This window comes from Phyllostomus hastatus, unplaced genomic scaffold, assembly GCF_019186645.2.
Source record: "Phyllostomus hastatus isolate PE091 unplaced genomic scaffold, TTU_PhHast_1.1 phas_scaffold_60, whole genome shotgun sequence".
Taxonomy (NCBI): Eukaryota; Metazoa; Chordata; class Mammalia; order Chiroptera; family Phyllostomidae; genus Phyllostomus; species Phyllostomus hastatus.
Window position 1 is genome coordinate 12,663,539 of NW_025334038.1, and position 26,689 is coordinate 12,690,227.

The window sequence follows — 26,689 nt, forward strand, 5'->3', positions numbered from 1 at the left end:
AACTAACACAACCACAGAAGAAAACAGTATCTGTAACTGATGCACATGTTTTTCTAAGACTATTTTTCTGCTTCCCTGGCTGAGTAGCTCAGTTGTTCAGAGTGTTGTTCTGATAGGTCCAGGTTGCCGTTCAGTCTTGAGTCAGGGCACATCCGAGAATCAGCCAATAAGTGCTTAAGTAAGTGGAGCAACATTTCAATGTTTCTCTCTCTCTCAAATCAATCAATAAAAATATTATAAAAGATAATATTTTCTGCTTATCACACTTGTATTACGGAAAATTTGAAAAACAATAGGATTAAAGAATGAAGAAATGAAAATCACGTATTTTGCCATCTAGTGATAATTGCTATTATCTACCAGTGATAATCAATCTTTTGATGTATTTCCTTCTAGTCTTTTTATTTTCTATGCCTAACTGTGGACTGTATTTTCTGATTTCATTAAAGCTATTATTAATTTTTAAAGTACTTAGGACTTTGTGCTTTTAAGAGCAATTTTAATGTTTTCCCCTTTGTTTCTCATTATAATTCTATAAAGGATATTCTCACTTTACAAGTGAGAAATCAAGGTCCAGCAGGCTAAGTAATTTTTCTCAAGGTCACACAAATGACCCAGGACTGTCATTTGGGATCTAGGGGTCTTTTGCTTAGTCCCAGTCCTCTGTGAGGAGAAGCATGACCCATCAGTAGGATAGCCCCAGGGTTATTTATGACTATGGGACTGACTGTTTCTGTTCCCTTCTCTGGAAGGTTTAAGTCAGAGAGTAAAGACCCACACACCTGCTGGTACAGTCTAATTATGGATGAAGGGAGGGAGGGCATAGGAGATAAAGTGCCATCATTTAAGGGACAAGCCGACTTGCATCTGGATCACATAGTTTTGTTAGGTAGGCCCTTGTTTATTGTTCCATCTACTATGACCTTTGACCTCCACATCCTTAACCCACCCATGCCCCCTTCTAGGGGAAGCTGCCTAGCCATCACCTCTGCTGCTTTCGCTGAAGGGGTGCCAGGGGTGCCCTGTGCCTCAGCCCCATCTTACTGGTAGGTAGTCTGGGGGTGGGGCCGGACACAGGCATCACCAGGCCTCAGTGGATTATCATTATAATCTGGTATAAAAAGATGAGCAAGAGAAATTAGATGTTCTTTCTGAGAAATATGAATTGCTAAACATCAGGAGTGATTTACCCATGATCCACTGAGGCTGAGAGTCAGGACAGAGTCACGGCTGAAGCCACATGTCCAATGAGATCATGAGGGAGGAGCAAATGTGCATATGTTGGCAGAGAGAAAAGAACTGCAGATCACAGAGACCATCAGACGTCCCTGGAGGGGAGGGGGAAGGACAGAGAGGCCTGACCCCAGAACTGCTTTTTCCTGGGGTTTCCAGGTTCGTGTCCAGCCCCTGTGTATCTGGCAGTAACTTTCTTCACCCACCCCCCTTCCTGGAAGTAACTTGCTTGTGTCTCTCGTCCTTGTAACTAAACAAGGCAACAGTCACTAGAGCCTGATAGTCTTGGCAGAGCCTTGCTTGCCCTTCCACTTTTGCATGAGAGACCTGGGGTGGCGGAGGGGAGTGAATGTGCCCACAGTCAGCCAGCCTCCAGCCTCCAGCCCAGGCTGTCGTCTGTCCCCAGGCCACGTGCTTCCTTGATTTCTTTTTGCATCTCAGCCTTGGCTTCCTGCCATAAAGCTTGAGGGCTGGGCCGTTGCTTTCTACATCCCTTTCTTCCACTTCCTTTTGCTTTCTATAATGCTAAACACTGAGTTGGTGCTCAGTAAATACTTGTTAAGTTAAATTGGTGGATACTCTAGGTTTGAGGACATGATGGAGGAAACCCATGATGAAAGCTCCCTTGACTGATGGACAGGCTGGCATGTTGGGTGAGTTTCAGACAGGACTCATCAGCCCCTGGGCAGTCACTCATCTGTGAGGTTGGAGGTGGCTCTTTATCCTACGGATTTGCTGCAGTGAAACTGAATAAGGAGAATGGCTTCCCCTGTGTCCGGCAGGTCAGAACCCATCGCCAGCAGTTGTGTATGCAGGAGAATGCAGGCTCATGAATGCACATGCATCTGATCGGACTGCATCATTTACTGGCAAAAGTGGATATGGTGTGTTGTAGGTACTGGTGGTTTAGATTCTCTGAATCATTTTTTTAAAATAATGCAGGGTGGGCAAAAGTAGGTTTGTAGTTGTGAGTATGTGAAACAGAGTTTATTCTTATATTATTATTAATTATTACATTGTTTTCCAGAAGAACGACTATGAACCTACTTTTGCCAACCTCCGTATAACCAGGATTTGACTTGAGTGGAGTATGAGGGGAAAGGGAAAAGAGTTCAGAAATGATATTTTAGACTGGTATCATGGAAGTCTTAATTTTTTTCTTCTGTAAATGTTTACTGAGTGCCAATTTTGTACCAGGCATTATCTTAACACTGAGAATACAGCGGTGATCCAAACCTACAAAAGTCCCTGCTCTCCTGGAGCTCCCATTCCACTGGGGTTGTCAAGTTAGTTAAAGGGAATGTGACATGTGTTAGTTTGCTAGGGCTGCGCAAACACGCTCCTGAGTGGCTCAGACAACAAAACTGTATGGCTGCTCAGTCCTGTGTGCGAGAAGTCTGACATGATGGTCAGGGTTGGTTCCTTCTGAGGCCTCTTTCCTTGGCTTGTAAATGGCCACCTTTTCCCTGTGTCCTCACAGGGTCTTCCCTCTGTCTGTGTCCAAATTTCCTTTTTTCAAAGGGACACCAATCATATTGTAAAAATCCCCCCCACCGGAGACCCCATTTTTAACTTAGCTCTTTGAAGACCATGTCTCCAAATGAAGTTACATTGCAGGGTACTAGGTATTAGGGCTTTAACATGAATTTTGAGACAGTACATACCATGGAATATATATAAAAGTGGTGCTGATGAGTGTGATACCCCAGCATATTTTCAAAATAAAGGGTTTGTGTTGCTCTTCCAAACTGAGGAGTGGTTGCTTGTCCACCAATGACACCTGTGGCCAGTGCTGGCCTGGAGGGAGGGCTCACCTTGGGCAGCAGAGCGATCTGGGGCTGTGCCTTGAGTCATCCCTGGTGAGACTGCCCAGGCTACACGAGGACTGAACTGGGGACCTGTGCTTAGTCAACACAGTAGCCTAAACAACTGAGCAAGAGTGCGGGACTTTTATACATGTATTTTTAGCATAGTTTGCAGGAGAGAAGTAAATTTATTTTGGTGAACGCAGACTCAGGGTTAAGACTGCAGCTGTTACAATGTGAGAGCATTAAAGCCATTTGTTTTTTCCCTTTAATCACCTTCTATTTTCCTAATGGGACTGGAGTGTGTATGGCTCCTGCTGCTTTATGTACTTTGTTGCCCTGTGGCTCATTTGGTTTCTCTTTTCACTTATGCTTTTGTGGTTTTACTGAACAAACAACCTTCTGGGTCATAATGAGTTTCTGGATCTCGACATGTTGAGCATAAATCCGCCAAATCTAGAACTCTGTGCAACAGAAGATTCAGTCTGGCTTTTGATATATAGTCAAGGTGCTGAACATAGGTGATCAGGCAAGAGGAGAAGGGCTGAAGCTTCTCCTGGGCCTTTGATGCAACAGATGCCTGGTCCAAGCAGTGGTGTGTGAGCTTGATCCGACTGTCAAATTGGAAAAACCATCCACTTGCCAATCAGACCACTGGGGCTTCTCTATAGGCACCAGGGAACTAATTTGTTAGTAAAGAGGTTTGCAAGCCACTAAGTCCCAGGGAACATTGTTGAAGCAATGAGGAGGGTGCAAACTGTCAGTTTTGCCAGAGCAACCAGCTGAAAAATGAAGGATTTCGATCAATAGTAGAGGCAAGATTGGTGAGACAAGTTTTTCTTTGTGATTTCTTTGCTTTTTTTTGCACCTTAAAAAACTGTTGTAGGAACTTCTGTGTTCATTGATTGACTTCCTCATTTCTGGTTTGTTAATTTACTGACCATCTATTAACAGTGGTCAGGTAATAGTGGCTTGGGTAATACATGATCCCTTCCTAAAAAAAGCCTGTGTTAAGTAGGTGATGTCACCGAGGTGGCAGACTAGGAGACCCTAGCCTCTGTCCCTTCACAAAGATCAATAGTTAGACAGCTGTCCAGGAACAAAAAAGGCTCTGGGAAGTTCTGGAGACCCTTCAGAAGGGGAAGGAAGGACAGCTTCATCTTCCCTGCTTGTCCCCCAGGCCGATGCTGCTCAGTGTCAAGAGGAAACGCTGCAGGTGAAAGAGTACTTCTTGCTGGGAAAGGGAGAGAGGGGTGACCCACCATCTTCCCCAGTCTTCCAGGGCACTGAACAAGGGACCCACTGCAGTTTCACCCCACCCAGAAGCCGCAAAGCTGAGCTGGATAGAGGCAGCCGGGAACAAGAAAGAAGGCAGAGACTACTGGTGTGGTGCCAGGTGGGTACAAGAAACACTCTGTGAAGTGTATGGTTGTCTGATCACTGTGCTGTACACCTGAAACTAATACAAAATAATATTGAATGTAAACTGTAATAAAAATAAAGATATTTTCTCTAAAATGAGAATCTGAATCTGTACTGTTGGAGTTTTCCTTTTTCACATATGAAGCACTTTTTAAAGTCGTATAACTCTTTTCTTTCTATAGGAGAAAAATACTGAAGCATTGGCCTCAGACATATGTGGCTTTGAATCCTAGTCCCATCACTGTGTGAAACTGACACCTTACTTAACATTTCTGAGCCTGTTTCCTCAGTGAGACAATACAGGTAATACTAATTACTAGAATCGGTATGGTAAATCACAACACCAAATACGTCTTGGGTATATAGAAATCGTAGATGTTACGATGATGGTTCATTCATTCAACAATATTAAGGAGTCTTTTAAGAACCAAGCACTGTTTAAGGCCCAGGGAGTACAGCAAACTTCATGAAATCCTAGTTTTTGTGGAGACTGTATGTAGACTTTTAACTTGTTGGTGTTCAGGTTGAGTGGAGCTGGTGAAAGTGGACAGGAAATTGTTTCCAGATCACGGGTTATCCCCTTAGCTTCATAACGTCTCCTGACAAAGTGCTCTAATAAAATTATATAATCCCAAACTTTCTCACCTTGTAACGCCAAAAGTAAGTGACGTTGTGCACCTAGCCGTTGTCCTGAGAGGAGAAGCCCTGAGGGAGAGAGAGGGGCACGAAGCCGTCCGCCCGTGGAACAGCAGGCTGTTGTCCTGGCACGAGCTGGTTGTTACTGTCGCTGCTGCTGTTGCAGTTGTGGGCCTTCAACTGTCTCACCTATTTGTGATAGTAATTTACACCACACTGATGGTCTGCTTTGGAAAAATGTAAATAAATATTTTTAACATCTGTATCATTTTTATAAGTAGGTAATTGTTTCTCTACACCCATTGGCTTGGTAGGGCAATAGAGTCAAAGCCATTTCTTCTCGCTGAAACTTAGAACAGTTCAATCTCCTATGTTTTTATTCTTCCATAGTAGAAAGGTAAATTTGGAAAATGTATGTTCCTGGCAAGTAAGAAAATCAGGGGTTTAAATGCCCAATTTACAAGAAGCTTCACTTATCTTATGGTAATTGATTGTCATTGTATAAAATTTTATCTAGTAAAGATGTATCTTAAGTTACTGGATAAGTATGGGGCTAAATATTATATGTATATAAATTATGAGTACATTAAACTTTTAATTACACAGGGAAAGGTTTGATACTTAATGTCTTTCTATTGTTTTTTAACAAACAAAACCATATCTCTTTTATTTCTTTATGTAAACTCAGAGTTACATATGTATTAACATTTTGAAATCTAAAATTATATTTCTAAATATACAAAATAAGGGGGGAAACCCCTCAGCTCTGGCCAGCATAGCTCAGTTGGTTGAATGTCATCTTGCAAAGCGAACGGTTGCTGGTTCGATCCCTGGTTGGGGTTTATGTCTGGTTGCGGGGCCTCGTGTGAGAGGAAAGCAATTGATGTTTCTCTCCCTCTCTTCTCCCTCCTGTCCCCTCTCTCTAAAAAAATAAAATAAAATCTTTCAAAAACTCAACTCATGTATTAAATGTTTTTCTCTGAATTGTGTTATTCTGTGTTTTAAGTATCTTATGCTGTTTTATATTTTCTGGAGTCATATTCCAACAAGAAGCATGAATAATCTTAATAATGAGAAAAATATTGTAAAAATAAATAAAAGTAACATATACCCATGACATAGTTGTTTCCATAAACTGCTTTAATTTAAATTAATTTCATATAAATATTTGTAAAAACGTGGACCTTAAAGGTAGGCTCAGAAACAGACAAGGAAGATGGGGGCAAGGAGGTCTCCCAGGCCTCAGCCATCTGCACAATGACTTCACACTCTTCTGCCAAAATCTGCGTAGGGTGTTCATCATACATATCTTAAATCTTATCTTTTTTACTTCAAAAGAGTAATTGAAAATAAAACTCTATATCCCAATCCTACCTGGAAAATGACCATAAATTTCCATGAGAAAAAGAAAGCATAAAATAAATACAATTTACATAATAATGTTAAATTCCAGCCAAATACCATTTCTTATTCAAAGATTCCGATCCTGAGGTTTGTTCACTTTTTGTTTAAAAAGGGAGATTAGCAGGAGTTTGTGTGTGGGGGGTACCTAGCACCAATCTAGAGTTTCTCTTTTAATAATTACAAATGCTAAAGCAGAATTGAGAAGGGAATGACATTATGAAAGTGTGAATCTATATTACTTAATCCTGATGCCCTTCCTATGCTATTATGTCTCCTGTGCTTTAGGAGCTATTGGTCTAAACCAGCTTGGGCAAATGGAGTGTTAATGAGTTCTAAAAGATCATTAGAACTGCAGAGTTGACAATTTTGTTCATAATTCCTTGCAATGATTATCAAGGTGACCCTAGTTCCCAGTTCAATCCCAGTCCACATTTACACTCTTGTCCCAACATAATCATTGGTCACATTCCTGTTTACGTGACAGTGTCCTGATTTGGGACAAATGACTACATAGTCACCAGATTGATTGTTCATCTGTCCATCATTTTCTGAGCACCTGCTCTAGACCTGGCTCTGTGATAGTGACTGGAAACACAAAGGTGAATAAGATTGTTTCCAGCCCTCCAAGACTTTAGGAATGGAAGGTCAGGGCAAGGAGGGGAGGAAACCACTGAATGGAAATGCAGAGTGATGAGAGGCACACGCGGGTCTGTGCCACATGCTGTTGGGACCACAGGAAAGGAGGACATGTGAGTCAAGGGAACACAGCAGGTTCCTCAGTGGAAAGTGTAAGCCCATCAGCTCATCAGTGAATGAATCAGCTCCGTAGAGGCAGGTAGGTCTTTCCCTTTTATAACAATGCTTTAATTTGCATTCCTGTGTGTTCAGAGAACTGGGGTGGTAATGATTAAACTGGGAAAAACACACACAGTTTCCGACTCATATTTCTTCAATGGTTATAAGAAAACCTGCCCTGCCTGGTGAATCTTGTGATATGTAGAGATAGGTAAAAATGTTTGCAGAGGAAGAATATTCTCCACAATTTACTGATTTTAAAATATAAATGAGGCCGTATTACTATGTTGCTTAAAGCCCTCCATGGGGGTTGATCAGTGTTCTCAGAATAAAATCCACAGCCCTCCCGTGGCCCACGAGCTCTGCCCTTCCTCTGCAGCCGCACCGGCTGTTCTCACTTGACCTCACTGAGCTTTGCCACCTTGAAAAATGCCAAGTTCTTTTCCACTTGAGCTCCTTTCTTGACCTTTGCTGTTCTCTTTGCCTGGAGCACTCTTCCTCCATTCCTTTAAAAGCCCACCTGAGAACAGCACCAGTGCCGAGGGAAGTAAGCAGAGCCAGAGTTTAAGAGAGGTGAATGCTGCTGATATCATACAGCACACGGAGTGTTAGCTGCATGACAATGGAGACCTCTGCCTGTTTCGCCCCTGCTGCACCCTGATGCCTGGAACTGGCCCAGCAGCTGGGTTTTGGGACTAGTTATCTTAAGAGAAGCATACCACTTCACGCTGGTGAGAAAGATGGAATGCAAAGTCCCTGGGGACTGGCTTGTAAACTCCTGTGTCTTGGATTCATCACCTTGAGAATATAGTCTTGAATGTTATTATAACATGATCAAAAACAGTTGAATCCCTAAATTACTCAGGGCAAGGCATCCTAAACAGAAACTGAGATACTGTAAAGAAAGTGTTTGGCGTTTCAAAATAAGTATTTTTTTGAATGACTGCAGGGTTTTCTCTAGCTCTTGACAGGATGCTTGTTTGATTGCCAAGGTGCCTGATGGCCTTGACTTGAAGGAAAGCAACTCAGGGTATCATCACCATTGCCTACTGAGCCAACATCAAATATTTATTGAGCAACCACTCAATGCAAAGCATGTTATGCTATACATGCTAAGAAAACATACCTTCCTCTTCAAGGGAAGGCACACTTTAAAGGATGAATCTAAACAAATGGAAATATTCATTTTTCAGTCACCTGTATGAGCACAGTGCAAATAGTTTGGGGTGTAGAGAGGGAGCTTGTTACAAGGTCTACAAATGAGCACATTTTTGTATCCAGCTACTGGTTCTCAAAGCCTTACATTTAAAAAGCCTTCAGGGACTATTGAAGAGGAAATAGGAGAGCATCTCAGTTTGATGCAATCAGGCAGCATCCATGTTCATGTCTAACCTGCTACTCTATTGACTATTCTCATAATGCTATGCTAGTGCCGTCTTCTATGGCTCACCACATGTTTCAGGGGGAGTGTGGTCTGGTATAAGGGCAGGGTCTGAGATGGATAGACTTGGATTTGAGTGCAGCTTCACCACTTACTTATAGCCCTCTCTCATCAGGTAAATGACTAAATCTTGCTTCCATTTCCTTTTCTCTAAAATAGATACAATAGGGTTGAATTCCTATAGTTGTGCAGGGGGAACAAGATCAAGTGTAAAAAAAGCATATCTTGCAGAAAACCTGAATGGAGTAAGTATTCAAGAAACATGAGTAATTTCCCTCCTTTTGAATTAAAATGTATGTATCAATGAATGAAGGACACAAGGACTTTTAGCAATTGTGATCTTTTTCTCCTAGGAATTTGTGCATATTGCACTTAAAGTTCATTTTAATTTCATGGCAACTATGCACAGTCATGTATTATTTCTTGTGTTATTTAATGCTTTAGTCACACTATTCATTGGTTATACATTTAACCATAGTAGATATTGTCTCCCCAGCTGAATGAGAGGTTCTTTTTTTTTTTAAGATTTTATTTATTTATTTTCAGGGAGGGGAAGGGAGAGCAGAAGAGAAGGAGAGAAACATCAATATGTGGTTGCCTCTTGTGCAGCCTCCACTGGGAATCTGGCCCTCAACCCAGTCATGTGCCCTAGACTGGGAATCAAACTGGCCACCGTTTGGTTCATAGACCTGCGCTCAATTCACTGAGCCACACTAGCCAGGGCTGAGTGATGGACTCCTTGAATATGGACTTGCTAGAATCCTTATACATGCATTTTTAGGGTATTTAAAGTGTTCAAATGTATTTTTCCAATGACTAAATTGAATAACATGATAAGTGCCTATCAAACCATGATCATACCATGATCAACTAAATTGAACATGATAAATGCCTATGGTCAAACCATGACATATATATATTCATTTGCAAGTTTTTTTTTTTTTTAGAGAGGGAAGGGAGGGAGCTAGAGAGAGAGAGAGAGAAACATCAATGTGCGGTTGCTGGGGGTTATGGCCTGCAACCCAGGAATGTACCCTGGCTGGGAATCGAACCTGGGACACTTTGGTTCCCAGCCCGCGCTCAATCCACTGAGCTATGCCAGCCAGGGTGCAAGTTTTTTTCAAAGACAGGAAATGCAGTGTTTAGTTACGTACTGAAGGTTCAGTGTATGTAGGACACTGTCTTCATATAACAGTTCTTCCCATCTCATTGGCCACTATGTCACGATCTTACTCACTTTAGCTTTCCCAATGTAGCATTGTGTCCTCTTGCACATAAAAAATATTCTACATACATTTGATGCATAAAAGAATAAATAACATAAATGTTGGTGAAATTGAAACACTTGAGTATAGCTCTATTAATTAAGTGGGTGTACATGTAGTGAAGGGGAAAATATGGTTACAGACGAGCTAAACAGCTTCAGGTAATCCAGGTCTTCCAGAGCTCTTTCAGCGTGGGGCGCTGAACGAGGGTGCTGAGTCATCCTAGGTGAAGTTGGTCCCAAACACTGCATCATGATAAGCTGACTTCAAAAAGTCAAGAATATATGCTTAAACCTCTGCTGATTATTCCATGGAATAAAAGGAAGAGAAATGGTTATTTGAAATTATTTTAGGATTACCAAATTATTTGAAATATATGTTTGTTTGTCTTAGTGGTCTGCTAGCTATAGGAATCAGCAATTGAATTGGTCCTGCCTCACACTATAGGAATCAGCAATTGAATTGGTCCTGCCTCACAGGCAAAAACTGATAAATCTCACAACTCATGAACATTTATAAGAAGCTTGTTCTTACAGTTCTATGAAGTTGAAGCCCCTCTACTGTGGTGGCAGCAGGAGTGTTGTAGAATACCATCACATTTGAGGATAGAATTTTAACACATGAATTTGGGGGAGGTGCACAAATATCTAGCTTATAGTGTCCTACACTCACTTTGCTACCTGGTGTCTGTGCTATTGGCATCTCAGTGGGAACAGACAGGAACAATTTCATTCTCGTATCTTCTTCCAGAACTATGCAAGGTTGGACAGCCAGTGAACCTCCATCCACACTTCTCTAAATTTAGCCAAAGAAGGTCCCTGCTCTGTCTGGAATTGAAAAAATAAAAGGCCAGCAATTGTCCTGGTAGTGATAAGTATATGTACTGATTTACATAATCCAAATGGCTCTGAGACCTGGAAACTGGCTCATACAAGAGGTTAGGCAAACCCTTGCTAAGGAGTATAATGCTGTCAACTGTCACTGTCTATTTAAACTTCACAGGGACTGCCTAATGGAAGAAGCAGTTAGAATTGCTACGTTCTTTCAGAGCACAGAGTGTGATGGTTTGTCACACTTAGGGCTGTCCAAAATGCAAATGCAGGGGCTGCCCACAGTAGCCGAGTGCTGGAGAGCATGCTGAAAGGCCAGAGGCTGGTCTCTGCATCATAAAGGAAGATACGATTTTGGTACAAGATCTGTGGCCCTGCCTTATGACTTCTCAGCAGCTCCTGCGAAGTTCTTAGTGTTGAGTTTAAGGAACGTGTTACAAACTGGACAAACCACCTTCTGCTGGGGACTTGGAGGGAAGGACAGCCTTTGTGGTGGAGGGCTGCAAGTGTCTCTCTGTATGTTAGCCCCCATCCTATTTCCTTTCCAGGGACCCTGTTCTGTTCTCCCTCCATCCACATAGCGTAGCCACTGTCCAAGCCTTGACTCAAACCCTTCTTTGTTAAGCCCTCCTTGATCATTGGTGCAGAAGTCATTTCTCTATCCTTGCCTTATTGCAGTGGACGCTGCAGGAGGGCATCTCTGCTGTTACTTTATGTGCCTTTTAGGAAGAGTTGACAATGTCCGTACGAAAGACAAGAGCCCCAGGTCCCTCTAATGAGAGGCAGGCCGAAAGAAGCCACCATGGGGCTGGGACCCTCTGCTGTGGAATTCATCCTTGTTGGACAATTGAGTCATTTAAAGAAACCATGGCAGATTTGGGGAATGGCAAGTACTTTGTATGGCTGGGCACAGAGTGCTTCACAGTGGCGATGGGAAGTGAGGTTCACTAGGGGGCCCGGCGGCTTAGTTGTGTGCTGACGTGTGTATGGTAGTCAGTATTTCTCTGTTACCCTTTAGTTAGGGTGTGCTTTTAACAAAATTTATGCAGCCTTGATAATTTCATTTTACGATTTAATCTTTTTAATGTGTTCTACTAGGTAATATTATTTACTTTTGCCTTTTTATCTGTAGTTTTTATTATATTATCTGCTTTTATGATATAATCTGTTTATTTTATCTTTTATAGATCTAACATTTTAAGTGTGCACTGTTCAACTCATCAAATTTATCTTCCAGCACTTTTCGGTTTTACTAGTATCGCATGCTTTAAGCTAATGTTTACTTACGGCTTTTCCTTTTTCCTTCTTCAAAAGTGGTTTTGCCCTTTTAGCTTATTTCATCTTATTCCTGTCAGAGAGAGCTGTGCTGAGGCCTGGCCTCGTGTCGTACCTGCCTTTTCATCCTCCCACAGTCCCTGGCAGTCCTGTGGGCAGAGAGGGTGGCTCTGAATCTTTACGGAGGGAGTGATTGAATGCATGGTTCATTTATGTGGAGTCAATCATTCCACATACTCACTCCAGTGGGGCCTGGCCATTTTGCCTCCTGAACCGTTTAAACCCACCCCTTCCTCCGCTCCATCCCTGTGTCAGTACAGGCCACCACCATCCCTCACCTGGGTCTCTGCTCAGCCTCCTAATGGATTCCTGTCTCCTTTCTCCTTCCTTCCAATTTACTCTCCACTCCGCAGTGCAGTGATATTTTATAAATGTGGATAAAGTATCCAAGCATACTCCCATTTATTTTTGGCTAATGAATTAGGATATATAATAGTTCTAAAGAATTTTTGTAAGGAATTGAACATAAATGCTTCTGATATTCTTAAAATAATTTGTTATTAAAATATTTCTATTACAGAAAATTTCAAACTTAGATGAAAGTAGAGTGAATAGTGTAGTGAACTCCCATATACCATCACCTACCTTTAACCATTATCAATAATTAACCATTTTTAAAAGCAATTCCCCTTTTTGTTTTCATAATTTGCTTGAGCAGCAAAGTTTTATATTTTGTAATTCGAAAACAGCATATCATTTCAGTGCAATAGTTTTAAAAACACATCTGGACTTGTCACTGGCCTGTGTCAACCTCTGAGTGTCACTACAAAGCCACAGGAATGGGTGCGAACACCCCAGTCAGCACCCACCCACCTGGGCTCAGCAGCAGCCTTGTCTATTGCTCCTCGTCTCTCCCACACCCAGTCCCACCCACAGGTCCCCTTGCTTGTCCTCAAGCTGCTCTGTGCTAGTGCGCCATCCTTGTCCTAGGGGGCTGGGGGCTGGGGGCTGGGGCGTGGGTCAGGTCTGCACACACAGAGGTGGTGGGGCAGATGCACAGGCTGGCTCTTCATACAAATGTCCAAGCCTGCCCTCTGGAAGTCAGTCAGCAGGTCTGACAAACAGCTCACAGGTGTCCATGGAACTGCTTTTTGTTAGAGGCAGAAACATTGGACTGATTGCGGCTTTGGCCTTTGTGTAAGAACAGAGGGTGTTCACTGGGGCTGTATCTTATCCTTTTGCCTTCATACATTCATATCTGGATGGATTAGGTGAATGGTCTCTCTGCTTCTCCAAGATAGACCACGTTTTACACCCACATGTAATCTCTTTTCTGAGAATATTGTCCAAAAACTAGGTCATCTATTGTGAAGGAAATTAGGCAGTAATTAAATTTAACTGGATATTACAGTATTGGTGGTTTCATTTTAGAGGAGTATGCTTTCTTAATCACTTTATTGCTGCAGTTACACTGGCTGAGGGTTTTTTTTTGGGGGGGGGAGTTTGTATTTAATAAGTTAGATGATGATTTCTGAGCTTGCATTTTTAATCAACAGTCTCACCTTCAAGAATGAGTTCTATTTCCTTGTTCCCTTTTCAGGTGTACCTGACAGGAGCCAGTTCCCCTGTATGGCCATTTGGCCCAGCCATCTTGGGATATCTTTTGTCAAAAGAGCTCTGTAGACAGATAAGACCAGGCTAAGAGGAAAACTGCTGGTTTGGGTGGGTTCTTTTCACGTATGTGGTCCATTGTCACAGCTGTCTCCCTGCTTTTTATTTTCTGATTGGAAAGGGTACAGAGAGTCAAATGCTGTGGAAGACTAGACTGTTAGTCCAGCCACAGAGCTGGTGGGAGAACCCTGGTTTCAAGACCTGTGTTCAGCAGCCTGCTGCTCAGCACATTTCCATAGAGGAGGCTGCGATCAGGGCAGCTGGGAGAGTCAGCTCCCAGCTGGAGGTGGGTGCCATCACACCCATAGGAAATGCTGAGTGACAGGACCACCTTGGTGTAGTCTGGCCGCACCCTCAATATGTTGAATTACATGGCCTGCTCACATTTCTCTTAGTCCTGAGGTCCATTTAGATCACCCACTATGACCATCCATTAGGTCAGCTGTTTAGGTCACCTGGGCAGCAGCTCCTAAGTACCGTGGGTCAGCATTTGCTTTCCACACTGCCCTTCACCTAAATGTCTTTGACATGAGACCTCCCCACCTGCTCCCTTTGCTTAAACCTTTTAGGCAGATCAAATGAGGATCATTCAAGTTCCCGGAAGTGCCCATTCCCAATTTTCTGAGGTTTCTTCACTGGGAGCTATTATCATTAGGTTTTGTGAGAAAAACCTACTGTTAAACCCATAGCTTGCCATGTTCCTTAAAAAATAAAAAGTAATTTATTTCTCTGAGGGCCCACAAAAATAGCCCAATGATGCTTTCCTAATAAGTACTTTTCATGATGACTAACTCTTCCAAATTAGTTGGTGCAGGAGACCAGGAAGCCAGCCCAGGAAGTTGTGTGCCTTACGTGGGAAAAGTCGCAGGTTTCAGATGGGAGCCCTACCAAGGAAGATGACTCGGGGGTTGTACGTTAAAGCCCCATCTCCTCTTTGTCCACATGAGTTCTGGCAATTTTTGTGAGCAAGGGGTAAATCATACACAGCAAATTAATAGCTCAATTCTGGAGATTCCTTAAAGAGCAAAGAAGGATTCCACAGAGCACATTTTAGCTGGTTAATAAGGAAGCCAAGTATGTGGGTTTGTATACAACCTGCTCCCACGTTCTATCAATATATAATTACCACATATTTTCCAGCCTGCCCCTGGGAGACGTGGCAAGTGAAATAGATTGAGAAGAAAATAAGGGTGCTTGCTGCACAATTTATGAGATTGATATCTGTTAATACTTGAGTAGGCTCTTTTCAGGGTGATCTGAAGGCCTGAGATGCTCTAGGTACAAAGCAAAGTGGCTATTTAAGCTCTTTGTTCTTTTAAATACCTCTATATACACAGATCTGTCTGGCATGCAGGACATGTAAGTGTCTTAGGGCCTGGAGGCCTTGCTAGACTTGACCAGACTGAAGCCTATGGGTTACATGCAAAAAATGATTTGTCTTCATCTGCCTCCTCTGTGCCCAGTGTCAGAGTCAGCACTGGAGGCTTTTTCTCCCCTGTTGGGGTTGGTGAGGGCTTTGGGAGGGGCCGTGTGGTGCTGGAGTTACTATTATACAGGTGACCACCAGATTAAGACAATTTCCAAGTTCTGTTTTTCCCTCTTCTTCTTCCTTATTGATAAAAAATAACAGAATATATGGAAAATAGAATTACAAATACAATCACCTAGAATCCCACTATTTCACCTTTTTTTTTTACATATTACTTTTTGGTTTTGTTCTCAAAAAATAATATACATAAATGTTCTTTATAATATTAGTGTACGTATACTTCTTGAAATTCTTTTTTCCCCAACATTATATCACATTTTCTCCATGTTTTACCCAGATTTCACACCAGTCATCCTAAACAAGTCTGCCCAACCTTTTCCATGATGACGATATGGAAAGGCTTTCCCCCACCCTCTTCCTGATCCTCCACTACCACAAATTATGCTGCTGAGTTTCCCACATTTGGGGAGATCACAGGAGTCAGCACATCCGGAGTGCGGTGGGTAAGGCTTGCCCTGCGAAAACCACCTTTGTGATCACGGCATCTGCCCTGACATATCACACTTTAGGTAAGCACAGACACGTCTGTGAGCTGCCCAGCACAATGACTCTCATTTATTACTTAATTTGTATGTTTATTCATTTATTGAACAACCTTATCAAACATCTATTCTGTGTCAGCACTGGACAGAAGGAGGTAAATAAGACATCATCCTTGCCTTTATGGAGTTCCAGGCTAGTGACATGTAAACTAAGGATTGCCATTAGAAGAAAAACAGTTTTTTCAAGTCTCGATACTTCTGACATCCAATATGTGGAAAGTTTTTCTATACCAACCCATTTCCAAGTCTCCAGACACCAAGTGGGTTTCCCACAATTCAATTCTGACACAGGTTAAGGGCTCAGTGTTACAAGACTGACCCCATGTCAGACACCAATCACAAGAACAGACCTCTGACCAACCTGCTATAAATTGAAGTTCCTGTGATGCCCTCCACAGCTTCGATAATTTGCTATAATGGCTTGCAGAACTCAGGGAAACACATTACTTATGATTACCAGTTTATTGTAAAAGGTACAACTCAGGAACAGCCACATGGAAGAGATGCATACAGCAAGGTATGTGGGAAGGAGCTGCTATGCCCACTCCAGGAGTGCCATCTTCCCAGATTCTCAATTTGTGAAAGTGGTGCTTTTTCAAAAGATTTTATTTATTTATTTATTTTTAGAGAGGGGTACGGAGGAAGAAAGAGAGAGAGAGAAACACCAGTGTGTGGTTGCCTCTCGAGCGCCCCCTGCTGGGGACCTTTCCTGCAACCCAGGCATGTTCCCTGACTGGAAATCAAACCAGTGACCCTTTGGTTCACAGGCCGGTGCTCAATCCACTGAGCCACACCAGTGGGGGTGGGGGTGGTGCTTGTTCAAGCACAACTTAAAGGCCACTGCCCTCAACAGGTCAGAGAAGGCTGGGAATCTGCATTTTAGTGAATAACAGATGATTCTAATGCAGAGAGTTGATGAACTATGCATACATATTTTTATTAGTTCACCAAATTTATTTTTAAAATTTTTTATTGTGAATATCTTTGAAAATAACATCAAAGAGAGTGCAGAATAAAGAACTTTATATGTTTATCAGCTTCAACAATTAGCAACACATTCCCCTAATGTTGTTTTATCTGCTAATTTTTGCACAATTTTTTTTAGGATGAACTACTTTAATGTAATTTTCAGGCACGATTTCAATCATATCCAGCATGGAGTTTTTTTTTAAAGATTTTATTTTTATTTATTTTTAGAGAGGGAGGGGAGGGAGATAGAGAGAGAGAGAGAAACATCAGTTGTGTGGTTGCTGGGGGTCATGGCCTGCAACCTAGGCATGTACCCTGACTGGGAATCGAACCTGCGACACTTTGGTTCGCAGCCCGCGCTCAATCCACTGAGCTATGCCAGCCAGGGCTGGAGTTTTTTATATGACTACAATACCATTATCATACCTAACAAAATTAACAATAACCCTTAACATCCTCTAGCGCTCTATCATTGTTCACATTTCCCTAATTGTCTCAGAAATGTCTCTTTAGAGTTGGTTTGTTAAGATCCACAAAAGACCGACACACTGTACTTGGTTATTGTATTTGTTAAGTCTGAGACATTTAAAAAAAAAACCACCCTGTGCTGTATACTTATTCAAGATATGGGTCATGTGTCCTGCATAAGCTTATGGCTTACATTTTGGGTGACATTGATAAGTCTTATACATATACATTATTATCTTTCTTTTCTGAAGAATTCTCCTTGGTCTTGGTGAACCCCTTGCACAGACTCGCAGTCAACACGGGTGAGGATGCTGGCCACATGGCAAACAAAACTTCTGGGACAACGCTATTCATTCACACTCTTGCTATTGTTTATTCATTTATTTTTTTCAACAAGTCGTATAAATATGTGGCAACCAATTTACAGATTCATTAATGGAAAAGAAAATTTCTGTTTTCAAGGAGCGTGGAAGTGAAGAGCAACCGGGCCAGCAGCAGCGCAGCAGAGATTTCTGGATGCTGGGTCTCACCCACATGAGGAGGGGAGGGAGGGGATATCTGAAATCAGGTATCATTGTTCTTACCTTTATATGTTTATTAATTTTTTACTTTATCATAACTTTTAAAACCATGTTAAATATTTATGGTAAGTAAAGCAGTCAGAGCTGAATAAATACAGAGTTGGCAATTTCCCTTCTCTCCCTTTATAATCTCAAATGCAGAAGTCCAATGTCAATAGTTCAGTGTGTGCCCGCCCATGTCCTTGAGCCGAATCCTGTAAGCTGAGGTGGCCAAGGTGGATGAAGGCCTTTGGAAAAGGTTTCTTGCTGTGGAAGATTCTGTTGATCCTTTAGGGCAGAGGGGACCCTATGAAGGACTCCGAGCTAGAGAGAGTCATGCCCAGATGTATGCCATGACTAGCATGGCCACAGTATAAACAAGGGGCAATGAGGAGCACCTGACCCAGAAACCATTTAGCTGTGGCAATGGAGAGAGGACACATGTGACAAAGGGGCTGACTAGTATTCTCTTCTTACTGGGGACTCTTCTCCCTACTCCTGACTTTACCTTTGCTTGATACACTGAACTAACCAAGGGTGTCCATTTGGTTTGCTCACGCAGCCCTCAGGTGTGTTGGCAGCAGCTGCTGGCAGCATTCTCTCAGCAGGGTTCTGTGGTGGCATCCTGGCTCAGCAAGACCCATGGTCACTAATTAGTGACAAATGGGAGGGGAAAGGAGTGTCACGTTCCTGGCCCAGCGGCCGTGAAGGGTGGTAGGGCAAGGGCTCGGGCAACTTGTGATACTAAGAACCAAGGCACCAGCATTTGGGTTAAAACATAAGCTTTGGAACTGAAAATATCTGGGTTCAAACCCCAACTTTATCACCTGTGTGATCTTGGACCAGTCAATAAATTCTAACCTCTGGCTTCTGCACCTGTAAAGTAGGATAGATGAAACCTCCTTTTCCAACTTCCAGGATAGTGAAATAAGGGAATATACATAGAGTACAGAGCACAGCGCCTAGCATATTGTGAGGTGACTTTTGTTGTCTTCCAACATTGTGACACGGCTCATCCCAGGGCTGTGAGCAGGGTGATTTTGAGAACCCAAGACCCTCGAGAAGAGTCTGCCAACTTATTGAAGACCTGGCAGCCAGTGGGCAGCTGGCAATGGATCCTGGCTAATGCTAACTTCCCTCCTCTCTTCCTTTCTTACCCCGATGCTGGCCGTTGCTCTGTTTTTTACCTTTTGCCCTTGCTATATGATCTATGATGTGTGTGTGAATGAGATATTACCCAGGGCAGGGCCTGGTTGTGAGGCTTGCATTTCATGTTTGTCTGCTTGTTAATCCAGTGGGCCTGACATTGATGGGCATCCACTATGCCTTCTACTTAGGCTTTGGCTTCTTATGATCAATGTGTTGGTGCCTAAAGGGGCACTATTTATAACATTGTGTCTATCTCCTGCCTTAACCTTGAAATCCTGACTTTTGTTAACCCTGCTGGGGAACAGTCTGCTGATTCTTAGCATCCCTTTCCCACCCTATTCCATTTCTTTGCAAATGATACCTCTTTGTCTCCAGGGAAGAACTCTATCATCTCCATTCTCTCACACTGAGATTGGAAACACTGCCTGGGGGAAGGCAGGCTACCTGGGAGTAGAATATGCCAACAATTTCTGGTCTATTTTTCCTGAAGCAATTATTTGTGCTTGGAATTGGGGAGAGGAGGAATCCTATGAAATAGCCATCATTTTCCTTGGGAAGGACGATTGTCAGCCTTGTTAATATTAAGTCACTTGCCATAGCTTCTTGCATAATCTTTTCTGGCTTTCAGTAGCTCTTTCTAGTCCCTGCATTCTGGGACATTAAATCAGGGCCCTTATTAGACTTGCCCATTTACATGTTAGGATTTTCTGGGATAGTAGTTGGTGGCTAAGAGGGATGATGGAGGGAGTAGACAAAACATTCTCTAGTTAATTTTTCTTTATCATTGTTTTTAAGACAATATATTGGCATGATGGTTGTTAAGACACCTTTGGGAAGCAGAGTAAAATAAGCAATTGGAACATCAGTGGGCAGATGGTCAGATGAGCATAAAAGGTTGCCTACAGGTGGCACCATTTTTATGTGCTAGTTCACCCTACCAACCAAGGGTCCAGACATAACTTGTCCTTGCCTCATGCTCTCTGCCCACGCCTTTGCAGGTGTTACAGGGTGCAGCCAAGAGGGGGGACCCCAAATGGGCATTTGAAATGGGGTCCAGAACTTAAGGTGTCCAGGAGATTTTAAGATGTCTCCATCCCCACCCCCCCACCCCCCCCAAGGTGTGGGTTGGGAGAAGTGACAAATGGAGCAGGGCCATTGAGAGCTGTTTTGCCCTGCTCCATAGCAACAGCCTTGCAGCTACCCTCTGGCGTGGTCATTTAACATATCTATAGCCTTTGGCTGGTTGCTTAGATATGTTAAATAGCTGTGATCATCTCTGAGCCAGGGGAATGGAAGTAACTTCCCCACCAAGACATGACTGGGGGCAGGTTCCCCGAGCTACAGCGCCAACGCAGGCGCTGTAGCTCGGAGAGGATTGGCTCCATGACATGGGGCCACGCCTGCCCAGACTCAAGATGGCAGTCCAGTAAAGCTGGAAGGATATGCGTTCTGGCATGTGAAGCTGAGTGTGGGAGGAGTCGGAAATGAGGCTGCAGAGGAAGAGTGGCCGCGGGGATTTAAAACCCAGACTTGGCGGCCATTAGAGAGAGAACCATGCTGCTTTAGGAAGGAGAGCCATGCGCAGCCCTGAGAGAGAGAGAGAACCATATGGCTGTGGAGGTGCAGAGAGGATCACGGCCACTGGAGAGAGAGCCACACAGCTTTAGCAGAATGAAGACTCCCGTAACCCTGAGAGGAGGGAGAACAGTGCTGTTTTAGGAAGGAGAACCATGCTGCTTTAGGAAGGAGAGAACCATGCGTAGCCCTGAGAAGGAGAGCCATGCACAGCCCTGAGGGAAGAGAACCACGCGGCTTTGGCAGAGTGGGGACTCTCCCCTTCCTGCAGCCCTGAGAGGGAGAACCACGAGGCCTGGACAGAGTGGGGACCCCCACTCAGCTTTAGAAGGGGAACCACCACCTGGTTTTAGCAGAGATCCCGGCGACTCAGCCGAGGGTGCCGGGAACCCAGGGAGGTCTCCCAGTAGAGATGGAGTACTAACTGGGAATAACCAGAGGACTGCCTGAGCCGTGGACTTCTATTTCCTTTCCTGAGATATGGTACTCTGGACTGGGCAAAGGGGGAAGGAAGGAAGGACTGTGTCTGTTTGTGGGTGTTTTAAGGGACTTTAGGATTTCTGATGAAGACATTAGGTCACTACTTGAAGCCTGTATAGCGTTAAATAAACATTTCCTTTCCTTTTCACGAATCTCTGGCATTGAGAGATGTCTTTCCTCAGGTGGCGGACATAACGGACCCGGGGCCTTCTTTCAATAATAGTATATTGTCCCAGGACCCCCTTGTTTGTTCTGTAACACAGGTACTTGTGTTCCAAGGTGGTCTTTTACCCATGCGTTTTTCAAAGAATTGAGACAGTAAGATTTTTTTCTTTTCACAGCAACTTGACCTATACCTGACTCTTATACTCTCCAGCACATAATCCCTGTGTGCTAGAGAGTATAAATTCAATAAGAAGAGAGAGAAAAAACCCAAGAGCTGGACTAGGTGAGAAATTCAGCTTTGAGTACTTACCGTATGGTGTGGTAGTCTGTGCATGTGGGATTATTATGCAGCGATAGAGAACTAATGTCTACTGGATGTGGAGACCAGGACCAATAAAATGGTGTTGGTTTGATCAAGACAGCATGAAGTATATAAAGCAAAATAGAGTCACTCATGTCAACCAAGATGACTGTCGGTCAGCCATGGCACTTTTGTTCAGGAGGGGAACTACCTAAGTCATGCTAGACACATGTGGCTAGGAGACATACCCAAAATATCTGTACATGTGATCAGAATAGCCATGTCTGCAGAGTGAGACCACCCTTAGATAGGCTCTTGGGCAAATTTCCAGCAGAGGTGTCAAGACATTTATCAAAAAGAGAGTGGAGTACATACACCACTTTCGAAGCATAACTGAGGCAGGCTCCAGACCACTGCTTAGACAGCTGAGCTCTACACCAGAGTGCTGCTCTATGCCATGCTGATTGATGTTCCTTGGCACTGGCCGCCAGAGGCTCTGCCTTGCTGGACTGAGGACTTTGCCTGCCCTGCTGCCCACCTGGCTCCAAGAGATCCTTCCTTGCAAGATGCTGACAACACCTTTTCCCACCGTGCTGTCTCCTGGATCTGCAGACAGAGACTCTGAGTCTAGAGTTCCTTATCTCCCCTTGATTGCTCTGTGTGTGTTATATTTCTTAGATTGTAAGATATTTCTTACACACACTTGGATTGTTCGAGTATATGTAGGATATTAATGTATGCTGATGTTCTACTTTGAGTGAACCTGCATTCAATAAAAGCTGAGTGAACAGCATAGTTACTGTGTATGACTCAACTACTCCTTGGTGCTGGGCTGATCAGCAGGCAGCTAGCAGAGCAGTTGCCCAGCTGAATTATAGAAGAGACTATATCATGAATATATGCTTGAGACACTGAGTAAGAAGAGGGTTTTCAGTCTCAGCCACACACTGTGCTCAGAAACAGCAATCCCTTAACCCTTGCCCAATTCAACATTCCAAATTCCCTCCTCCTTCAAGGTGGGCTCCCGTTGGTAGTGGAGTAGGTAGTGGTTGTGCTTGATCTGTCAGGATAGGGTAGGTTATACTGTGGTAACAACTCAAATTTCAATGACATAAAATGACAAAGGTTCATCTCTGAGTTGTTCATGCTACATGCTCTTTGTAGATCACAGAGGTGGCTCTGTTTATATTATAAGTAATCAGGCCCCAAGCTGACTGAGCAGCCACCATTTAGAAAGTTGCTGGTCACCACATCAGAGGGAAAGAATTCTATGGGGTCTTACAGTGGTAATTAAATGTTTCAGCTGAGAAGAGTTGGCATAAAATGTCCAAACCTATAGAGCATTTTTACAAAAATTTATTTGAGTGAAACAGAAGATACACCTGGAATCAGGATCTCCACAGACTGAGATAAATGCTTCTAAGAATAACACTTTGCAGTTTCCTTTATGCATTTGAGATTAAGGAGGGAACCTAAGGAAGATTACATGAAGGTGGGAGGTAGCAAGGCAGGGTCTTATTACAGGAGAGTTAAAATTATGTGCGCTCATGCTTTAGAGCAGGGGTGTCAAACTCATTTTCACCGGGGGCCACATCAGCCTCACCATTGCCTTCAAAAAGCTGAAATAATTTTAGGACTTTATAAATGTAACTACTCCTTAACTGTTAATGAGTAGAAATTACATTTGGCCCTTTGAAGGGGAGGTCTGAAATAGTGGTCAGGTATTAGAAGGGGGGGGGGTCTAAAGGCATTTCAAAGTTATGTTAACCTAACAGTACAGAAACAATGGAGAGGGCTGCTTAAGGCAAAGATAAGTCTTTTTTTTTTTAAAGATTTTATTTGTTTATTTTTAGAGAGTGGGGAAGGGAGGGAGAAAGAAAGGGAGAGAAACATCAATATGTGGTTGCCTCTTGTATGCCCCCCTAGTGGGGACCTGGCCTGAAACCCAGGCATTTGCCCTGGCTGGGAATTGAACTGGCAACCCTTTGGTTCGCAGGCCAGTGATCAATCCACTCAGCCACACCAGCCAGGGCAAGCAGAGATAAGTCTTTTAGTGAAGAATTTACTGTCTGCCTACCATGACCTGCCCAGTTAGGAATTTAGGATTAGATCATTCTGTTAGGTTCCTTTCCATAGAATTCCACTTTTCATCTCCAGAAGTGAAGGGGACCAGACTATGTCACCCAAAATATGTTACTTTGGCATAAGGATTATTCTGAGCTGAAGGTGATTGAGAAATAGCAGAAAGAGAAGGAACAGTCTGCCCTCTCCCTTTCTTCCTAGAAGCGTGGTATACATCCCTCTTTGTGGAGGTATTCCTGCTCCCTCCACTCTCCTGCACCAGAAGGAGGACAACTATTAATCACTAGAGATGGCATTGACTTGAGTTTGCACAACAACCTTACAATAAAACCTATTATCCACCATTAGTTTCCTGCATGTATTTACCTTCCTACAAGTTACCTTGCCTGGAAGCTCAAACCCCTTCTCCTTTATTTTGTCACTTCTCCACAATTCATCCATCACCCTTTGTTAAGTGGACAAAGAAGCTCTCAAGCCTAACTACTTCTTTGGGTTTTCACTTCTTTTCTGTGAAGCTCTTGGGGTGGGGGAGGTGCATGCAAAATAAACCTTTACTCCTGTTTTTTGTCAGTTTAATTCACAGGTCTCAGTCACTGAACATAAGAGGGGAGAGAAAAAGTACTTTCATGCCTCTACAGAAGTGACATGCATCGTGTTATTGTCTAGAGCCAGTCATGTGGCCTCACTTTGCACCCAGAAGTTTTACTGTTTACTATATGTCCAACTTGTGAAAACTGCTTGATATAAATTGTCTCCTTTATCTTCCCAAGAACTTTATGAGGTACATAAATACGACTCCATCTCTCCCATTTTGCAAAGAGGGAAACTGAGGTTCATAGAGGTTAAGTAACTTGCTGAAGGTAACACAGTAAGTGATGGAACCTGGATTCAAACCCAGAGCCTATCCTTGGAGCCTAAACTACCACCCCAATTTGCTGCCTCTGTGATCTGAGTTGGAACCATCAGAACCACCGAAGATGGTGTGAAACCACCAAACCTCAGAGAAATACGGGTCAGCATCTTGGTATCTTCTCTCCCAGGAAGCTCCTTGCTTTCCACACAAATTTGTTTAATTTCTATGCAGAAATTAAAGGCCTTCTACCTTCATGTACCCAGTGACAAAGGGTGTTACAGAAACAAAGTGGGACCTGGCTGCTCACTGCCAAACACAGGCATAAAAGAGATTGGTGAGGAAGGAAAAAGGTCTTTATTAAAATGTTGCACAATTTGGGGAAATAGGAAACTCCAAAGCTCCAGGTCAATCTCTTCTGCAAAACACAGAAACCCCCTTGTTCCTGAAAAGACTGAAATCCAAATCCATGTCGAGATCCCACTCCATTCTTATCCATCCTTCTGGAGCACGAGGCTGCTAGGTGGCTTTCTCTCTGGCTTTAGGCTCCCTCCCTGGAGTGCGTACTTGTGGGGCTGGCACTGTCATTGCCTCACTGCAGCTTCCCATGCATGGGCCCTGGGCAGCTGCTAACCACTGCAGCCAGTCATGCAAGGAATCCGTCCGTGGGGCAAAGCACTCAAGGCTGCTCTCACCCCCAGGGACTGACAAGCATTCAACCTGCCTGTCTGTGCACTGATCTCAGAGGAAGTGAAGGCACCATCTGGGTCTGTCCATGTACCATGCAAGATGTCGTGGCATTCCGTGGGACACCTTTGTGGCACAGTCCTTGGGGTATGGCCCAGCATATGGGACTTGGCCTTGGAGTAAGCCAGTCCCAGACTGCATGAATGAGGGAAAGGAGAAGGGCAAGACTTTGCCCACCCACCGTTTAAGTATCTGGCCCCCAAATTCCACGTGTTCACAAGCAAGTAGGAGGGTTTTTCCCCTCTGTCTAAACGTTTCACTGGCCTGGTGCATGCTCTGTGCAGGGGCCTCCTCCTTCTGACAGGTTAACCTTCACGGTACATGGGTCACTGCAACCTCTCTGGCCTCTCTGGCCTGCTCAAACTCCTTGCAAGCCTCCTCCTGCTGCGTGGTGTGCTGTGCTAGCTCAGTGCTGGGGCAATGTGATGCTGGCATTCTGGTTTGTTTACCCTTTACCAGGGGAAGCAGCCTCTTGCTTGCCACCTTGAGGCTTGGAAAATCTGTCACATGCTGCACTGTGGCTTCATTCTCACCACCTCTGGCATTTCCTGACCCCTCCTTTCTCTGGGGCTTGGGCTTTCCCAAGCCACCTGGGAGTCCCTTCCCTATGCTCAGTCATCTGGCCAGTTCTCCTGGTGTCAAGGGGATTATGGTGGGTTCTGATACGGCTGTTATCAAATCCAGAGAATATTTCATGTTGCTAAAATGAAACAGGAATAACATATAACATTTATCAAGGGCTTACTGTGTGCCTTCTTTACTTTAAGTCTATTAAATTTATTTAACCCTCTTAAATACACCTATGAGGGATAGGTACCACTGTTATCTACATCCTACAGATGGAGAAATGGAGGTACAGAAAGGTTAGGAAAGTTGCCTAGAGCCACATGACTGCAAACCTTTTGGAAAGCTATGGGTGGAATTGAAAAATGGTTGGATTTTATTTCCTGTAACATGGTATCAGATGATTTTTAGGAAGGGTGTTAGCTCTTTCATTAAGTGTTTCCTGAACTTTTAATTTAGAGTTTCAAGTAGCAGTGAGAGGGAAAATAGGGAAAATTTGGAGACATGTATGTAGATCCTGTCTGGTGCCTGGGGTGGATATGCCAGCCTCCAAGAACTTATTCAGTAGACTGAATGCCGGAGGCATGAACAGACATGTTTCCTGGTGGTCTCTGGGCAGGGGGAGGGTGAGTGGACTGCTTGTGGGCCTTGGCTAGGGAGATTTTGGAGCCACATAACAGGTATGTTTCAGGACCTGTTGCAGACTGGAGTTATCTGGCCTGCTTCTAGAGGCATTGATGGAGGCTTGTTTCCCAGTGGGTGCCTTCGTTGGCAGGACTGCTCATGGACTGTGGCTGGTACTGGAGTTTAGTTGCTGGGCCATTTCAGAATCTACACATGAACTAAGTTTGGAAGACTTGCTTCAGGGGCCCCCAGATTATGGCTCATAGTGGGTGGAGCTGGGTCATAGA

At 43.6% G+C, this 26,689-nt stretch overlaps 1 non-coding gene across 1 annotated transcript; it reads right to left on the bottom strand.

The window, feature by feature from the left end:
* Positions 1-15,660: 15,660 nt before the first annotated feature.
* On the bottom strand, positions 15,661-15,825 carry LOC123810546. Its single transcript, XR_006784273.1, has one exon. It is a non-coding gene; the product is annotated as a U1 spliceosomal RNA (small nuclear RNA).
* Positions 15,826-26,689: the final 10,864 nt, after the last annotated feature.